The 7,500-nt window shown below is 30.0% G+C and overlaps 2 non-coding genes and 1 pseudogene across 2 annotated transcripts in view; all 3 read right to left on the bottom strand.

The window, feature by feature from the left end:
• LOC129252243 (large subunit ribosomal RNA) overlaps positions 1-796 on the bottom strand; it is a 3,986-nt gene extending 3,190 nt beyond the window's left edge. The window contains exon 1 of the ribosomal RNA XR_008583331.1: positions 1-796. This exon is cut by the window's left edge and continues 3,190 nt beyond it. This is a non-coding gene — a ribosomal RNA (large subunit ribosomal RNA).
• Positions 797-1,241: 445 nt separating this feature from the next.
• LOC129252250 (5.8S ribosomal RNA) lies at positions 1,242-1,422 on the bottom strand (annotated as a pseudogene).
• Positions 1,423-2,023: 601 nt separating this feature from the next.
• LOC129252229 (small subunit ribosomal RNA) lies at positions 2,024-4,014 on the bottom strand. The gene has a single exon (XR_008583319.1). It is a non-coding gene; the product is annotated as a small subunit ribosomal RNA (ribosomal RNA).
• Positions 4,015-7,500: the final 3,486 nt, after the last annotated feature.

Here is a 7,500-nt window from a genome sequence, read left to right on the forward strand (position 1 = left end):
TCCGTGTTTCAAGACGGGTCCCGAAGGTATCCTGAATCTTTCGCATTGTTAATCATATAAATGCATACAAATAAATATTAATATCATAGATATTAAATTTTTTGTAAAATTCAAAAAATGAATTTTAGCATTATATATAATAAAATCTATCAACACTTTATCAAATCATTAGTATTTATTTTATGTTAATATGCTTAAAAAGCAAATTAATTTAAATAAACTTAATATCACCAATGATCTTTTGATAAATACTTTATTATGTTAATAGATTACAATGTCCTTATATGAAAAAAATGCACATTATTTTTTTAATTATTTAATGATGAATTTTTCATAATGGATATTCAGGTTCATCGGGCTTAACCTCTAAGCAGTTTCACGTACTATTTAACTCTCTATTCAGAGTTCTTTTCAACTTTCCCTCACGGTACTTGTTTACTATCGGTCTCATGGTTATATTTAGTTTTAGATGGAGTTTACCACCCACTTAGTGCTGCACTATCAAGCAACACGACTCTTTGGAAATATCTTTCTAGTAATCATTAACGTTATACGGGCCTGGCACCCTCTATGGGTAAATGGCCTCATTTAAGAAGGACTTAAATCGTTAATTTCTCATACTAGATATTAAGATATTCCATACACTGCATCTCACATTTGACATATAGACAAAGTGACTTAGTGCTGAACTATTTTCTTTTCGCTCGCCGCTACTAAGAAAATCCTTGTTAGTTTCTTTTCCTCCCCTCATTAATATGCTTAAATTCAGGGGGTAATCCCATATGAGTTGAGGTTGTTTTAATATTCTTTTTTTATCTTCTCACAATTTAATAAAAAAAATTATATCATCTTTTCATCTCTATTTTTCTTTTCTCCTTTTATATATTGTAAATATATAAAAATAATAATAATGTAAAATGAGGCAATCCTAGAATAAAAAATTTAATTTTTATGCTAGACATTCCTCCTTTTAATTACATATATAAATTATTATTTTATATATATATATATAAATAATATGAAAATTTTTTGTAAAGAATACTTAGATTCAATATTTTCATCATTTCATTTTATTTGAGAGGATTTTTTTTTTAAAGAATATATAATAAATAAAATTCATTATATATCTTTATTTTTTTTGCTATTAATATTATGAATTATTTAAAATCCAATAATATACACATTTGCTTAAATTCAATTATTTTTATAAAAGAATAAGCAACTTATTTAGCATAGTCTTACAACCCTCAACCATATGTAGTCCAAGCAGTACTTTAAAATTGAATTTAATGTACATAACAGCATGGACTGCGATATGCGTTCAAAATGTCGATGTTCATGTGTCCTGCAGTTCACACGATGACGCACAGTTTGCTGCGTTCTTCATCGACCCATGAGCCAAGTGATCCACCGCTTAGAGTATTTTTTTATTTATTTTTATTTATAACAAATGTCAATTTTTTTTTGCATATATTAATTGAAAGAGTAAAATTAAATAATATTAATAATATATAAATTGATTTTCTTTCAATAATATATATCAAATATATTTAACTCTAAACATTTTTATTAAGTTGCGAATGTCTTAGTTCAACAATAATACAGTGGTGGTATTTATTATGATTCAATTATTTTGTATTTTTTTAATCATTTTATGTATATATATAATAATATAATAAATATATACCACTTTTGTTATTGTGAACAAATTAACTTATCATTCAATCAAATGAATAATAAGTACAACTTTTTATTTTCATGTTTAAAGGTTTTTAAAAGAAAAAAATAAGAAAAAACATTACAAAATGTACCATCATATATTATATTTAATATGATATAATTGATGGATCACAAATTGAATGAAAAAGAATAAAAAGAATTATGGATTCAAAATAATTATATAAATTTTTTTTTTTTTTTCTTTTTTTTTTTTTTTTTTTTTTCTTTTTGTTCGTTTGTTTGCTTGTCTGTTTGTTTGTTTGTTTGTTTGTTTGTTTGTTTTTCTTACGGATATGGAACACAATAATGATCCTTCCGCAGGTTCACCTACGGAAACCTTGTTACGACTTTTACTTCCTCTAAATAATCAAGTTCGGTCAACTTTTGCGAAACAACCGTGACACACGAGGCGTCACAGTGATCACGTCCGGAGACCTCACTAAATAATTCAATCGGTAGTAGCGACGGGCGGTATGTACAAAGGGCAGGGACTTAATCAATGCGAGTTAATAACTCGCACTTACTGGGAATTCCAAGTTCATGTGAACAGTTTCAGTTCACAATCCCAAGCATGAAAGTGGTTCAGCGGTTTACCCGGACCTCTCGGTCTAGGAAATACACGTTGATACTTTCATTGTAGCGCGCGTGCAGCCCAGGACATCTAAGGGCATCACAGACCTGTTATTGCTCAATCTCGTTACTGCTAGACGCAATTTGTCCATTTAAGAAGCTAGTGTCCTTATAATGGGACAAACCAACAGGTACGACTCCACTTATATAAACACATTCAAACACTTGTACATTCAAGATGTACGCATGAAAGAAGGCTATATAAGTTTCAACATCATAATCCTGAAAGCATCTATTTAATATATTTGAGTCTCGTTCGTTATCGGAATTAACCAGACAAATCACTCCACGAACTAAGAACGGCCATGCACCACCACCCATAGATTCGAGAAAGAGCTATCAATCTGTCTTACACGCTTATGTTCGGACCTGGTAAGTTTTCCCGTGTTGAGTCAAATTAAGCCGCAGGCTCCACTCCTGGTGGTGCCCTTCCGTCAATTCCTTTAAGTTTCAGCTTTGCAACCATACTTCCCCCGGAGCCCAAAAGCTTTGGTTTCCCGGGAAGCGACTGAGAGAGCCATAGTAGTAGCTACACCCAATTGCTAGCTGGCATCGTTTATGGTTAGAACTAGGGCGGTATCTGATCGCCTTCGAACCTCTAACTTTCGTTCTTGATTAATGAAAACATCTTTGGCAAATGCTTTCGCTTAAGTTAGTCTTACGACGGTCCAAGAATTTCACCTCTCGCGTCGTAATACTAATGCCCCCAAACTGCTTCTATTAATCATTACCTCTTGATCTAAAAACCAATGAAAGTAGAACAGAGGTCTTATTTCATTATTCCATGCACAAAATATTCAGGCATTTGGAGCCTGCTTTAAGCACTCTAATTTGTTCAAAGTAATTGTACCGGCCCACAACAACACTCGATGAAGAGCACTGAAGTAGGTTTAAATAGGAGGAATATATAAAAAATACATTGTATTAATTATATATAAGAACTCCACCGGTAATACGCTTACATACATAAGGTAATGTACATACCACAATATATAGTTGTACTACCCGTATGAAGCACAAATTCAACTACGAACGTTTTAACCGCAACAACTTTAATATACGCTATTGGAGCTGGAATTACCGCGGCTGCTGGCACCAGACTTGCCCTCCAATAGGTCCTTGTTAAAGGATTTAAAGTGTACTCATTCCAATTACAGGGCCTCGGATATGAGTCCTGTATTGTTATTTTTCGTCACTACCTCCCCGAACTGGGAGTGGGTAATTTACGCGCCTGCTGCCTTCCTTAGATGTGGTAGCCGTTTCTCAGGCTCCCTCTCCGGAATCGAACCCTGATTCCCCGTTACCCGTTGCAACCATGGTAGTCCTAGATACTACCATCAAAAGTTGATAGGGCAGACATTTGAAAGATCTGTCGTCGGTACGGGACCATACGATCTGCAAGTTATCTAGAGTTCAACCAATTTAACGATCAAATGATCGCTTGGTTTTAGTCTAATAAAAGCACACGTTCCATAAGGTCCGTGTTTATATTGCATGTATTAGCTCTAGAATTACCACAGTTATCCAAGTAACTGTTAACGATCTATGGAACCATAACTGATATAATGAGCCTTTTGCGGTTTCACTTTTAATTTGTTTGTACTTAGACATGCATGGCTTAATCTTTGAGACAAGCATATAACTACTGGCAGGATCAACCAGAATAATATTTTTATTTATATATTTTTCTTTGTTTTTCATATTTGAAAATTTCATAAATTACGGTGTATATAAAAAGTAAAGGGGCGACCCCCCTTTAGCTTTTCTTATCAAAATTCAAAAACCGTTTTTTATGAAAAAGAATTTTCGTTCTCTATATTATATATTTTATATAAAAATATAAGAACGATATTTCTTCTTAATATTTGCCAATTTTCAAATAATTTATCATTCTTAATAACATTTTACTTTTTTTTCAAATGCATTTTTAATGTAATAATTTCATATATTACATAATTTTTCTCTTTGAATTGAAATTAATAATTTCATAATTCTATTTTTTAATCATAAATATATATGATTGAAAAAATTTTCTCCTCTTTTCCTTTGTTTAAAATTTAATTTTTCTTATAAATTTTTGTTTTTCTTATTTTTTTCTCTTCATCATCTGTTTAATTTCCTGTATTTATACAAGAAACAAACAGTTGAGGATAATTTCTATGTAATGCTAGTATAGAATATAAAATTTTGAATTCAAAAATTTATTTCTATTTAAACTAACTATAGAAAACCAGGAATAAAATACAATAACACCAATATGCCATAACATGTTAGTATAGAATATAGATTCTTCATATATGTATATATATTCGAAAATTTTTTCTATTTAAACTAACGTATGGAAAACCAGGAATAAAATCATAATATTACCAGTTTAATATGGCTCAAATTCGAGTTTCATATAGTTATGATTCGATTTATATGCTTCAATATCATTGGTTAGTTAACTTTTGATATTTTCATATTATATCACATGCCTTCACCGTGAGTGTTTTTTGCCATGCACACCTCTCATTGTCAAAAATGTATGGGAAAAATTCATTTCAATACATTTCAGTTTGATTTGAAATGTCTTTATTATATATTTTAGTGCCAATATGCCAAGGTTATATTCCATAACTCTTTATTTAAACTAACGTATGGAAAACCAGGCATAAAATCACAATATTACCAGTTTAATATGGCTCAAATTCGAGTTTCATATAGTTATGATTCGATTTATATGCTTCAATATCATTGGTTAGTTAACTTTTGATATTTTCATATTATATCACATGCCTTCACCGTGAGTGTTTTTTGCCATGCACACCTCACATTGTCAAAAATGTATGGGAAAAATTCATTTCAATACATTTCAGTTTGATTTGAAATGTCTTTATTATATATTTTAGTGCCAATATGCCAAGGTTATATTCCATAACTCTTTATTTAAACTAACGTATGGAAAACCAGGCATAAAATCACAATATTAACAGTTTAATATGGCTTAAATTCGAGTTTCATATAGTTATGATTCGATTTATATGCTTCAATATCATTGGTTAGTTAACTTTTGATATTTTCATATTATATTTCACATGCCTTCACCGTGAGTGTTTTTTGCCATGCACACCTCACATTGTCAAAAATGTATGGGAAAAATTCATTTCAATACATTTCAGTTTGACTTGAAATGTCTTTATTATATATTTTAATGGCAATATGCCAAGGTTATATTCCATAAAATGTTAGTATAGAATATAGATTCTTCATATATGTATATATATTCGAGAATTTTTTTCTATTTAAACTAACGTATGGAAAACCAGGCATAAAATCACAATATTACCAGTTTAATATGGCTCAAATTCGAGTTTCATATAGTTATGATTCGATTTATATGCTTCAATATCATTGGTTAGTTAACTTTTGATATTTTCATATTATATCACATGCCTTCACCGTGAGTGTTTTTTGCCATGCACACCTCACATTGTCAAAAATGTATGGGAAAAATTCATTTCAATACATTTCAGTTTGATTTGAAATGTCTTTATTATATATTTTAGTGCCAATATGCCAAGGTTATATTCCATAACTCTTTATTTAAACTAACGTATGGAAAACCAGGCATAAAATCACAATATTACCAGTTTAATATGGCTTAAATTCGAGTTTCATATAGTTATGATTCGATTTATATGCTTCAATATCATTGGTTAGTTAACTTTTGATATTTTCATATTATATCACATGCCTTCACCGTGAGTGTTTTTTGCCATGCACACCTCACATTGTCAAAAATGTATGGGAAAAATTCATTTCAATACATTTCAGTTTGATTTGAAATGTCTTTATTATATATTTTAGTGCCAATATGCCAAGGTTATATTCCATAACTCTTTATTTAAACTAACGTATGGAAAACCAGGCATAAAATCACAATATTAACAGTTTAATATGGCTTAAATTCGAGTTTCATATAGTTATGATTCGATTTATATGCTTCAATATCATTGGTTAGTTAACTTTTGATATTTTCATATTATATTTCACATGCCTTCACCGTGAGTGTTTTTTGCCATGCACACCTCACATTGTCAAAAATGTATGGGAAAAATTCATTTCAATACATTTCAGTTTGACTTGAAATGTCTTTATTATATATTTTAATGGCAATATGCCAAGGTTATATTCCATAAAATGTTAGTATAGAATATAGATTCTTCATATATGTATATATATTCGAGAATTTTTTTCTATTTAAACTAACGTATGGAAAACCAGGCATAAAATCACAATATTACCAGTTTAATATGGCTCAAATTCGAGTTTCATATAGTTATGATTCGATTTATATGCTTCAATATCATTGGTTAGTTAACTTTTGATATTTTCATATTATATCACATGCCTTCACCGTGAGTGTTTTTTGCCATGCACACCTCACATTGTCAAAAATGTATGGGAAAAATTCATTTCAATACATTTCAGTTTGATTTGAAATGTCTTTATTATATATTTTAGTGCCAATATGCCAAGGTTATATTCCATAACTCTTTATTTAAACTAACGTATGGAAAACCAGGCATAAAATCACAATATTACCAGTTTAATATGGCTTAAATTCGAGTTTCATATAGTTATGATTCGATTTATATGCTTCAATATCATTGGTTAGTTAACTTTTGATATTTTCATATTATATCACATGCCTTCACCGTGAGTGTTTTTTGCCATGCACACCTCACATTGTCAAAAATGTATGGGAAAAATTCATTTCAATACATTTCAGTTTGATTTGAAATGTCTTTATTATATATTTTAGTGCCAATATGCCAAGGTTATATTCCATAACTTTCTATTTAAACTAACGTATGGAAAACCAGGCATAAAATCACAATATTACCAGTTTAATATGGCTTAAATTCGAGTTTCATATAGTTATGATTCGATTTATATGTTTCAATATCATTGGTTAGTTAACTTTTGATATTTTCATATCATTTCACATGCCTTCACCGTGGTGTTTTTTGCCATGCACACCTCACATTGTCAAAAATGTATGGGGAAAATTCATTTCAATACATTTCAGTTTGATTTGAAATGTCTTTATTATATATTTTAGTGCCAATATGCCAAGGTTATATTCCATAACATGTTAGTATAGCT

Source organism: Anastrepha obliqua, unplaced genomic scaffold (genome assembly GCF_027943255.1).
Source record: "Anastrepha obliqua isolate idAnaObli1 unplaced genomic scaffold, idAnaObli1_1.0 ptg000165l, whole genome shotgun sequence".
NCBI lineage: Eukaryota > Metazoa > Arthropoda > Insecta > Diptera > Tephritidae > Anastrepha > Anastrepha obliqua.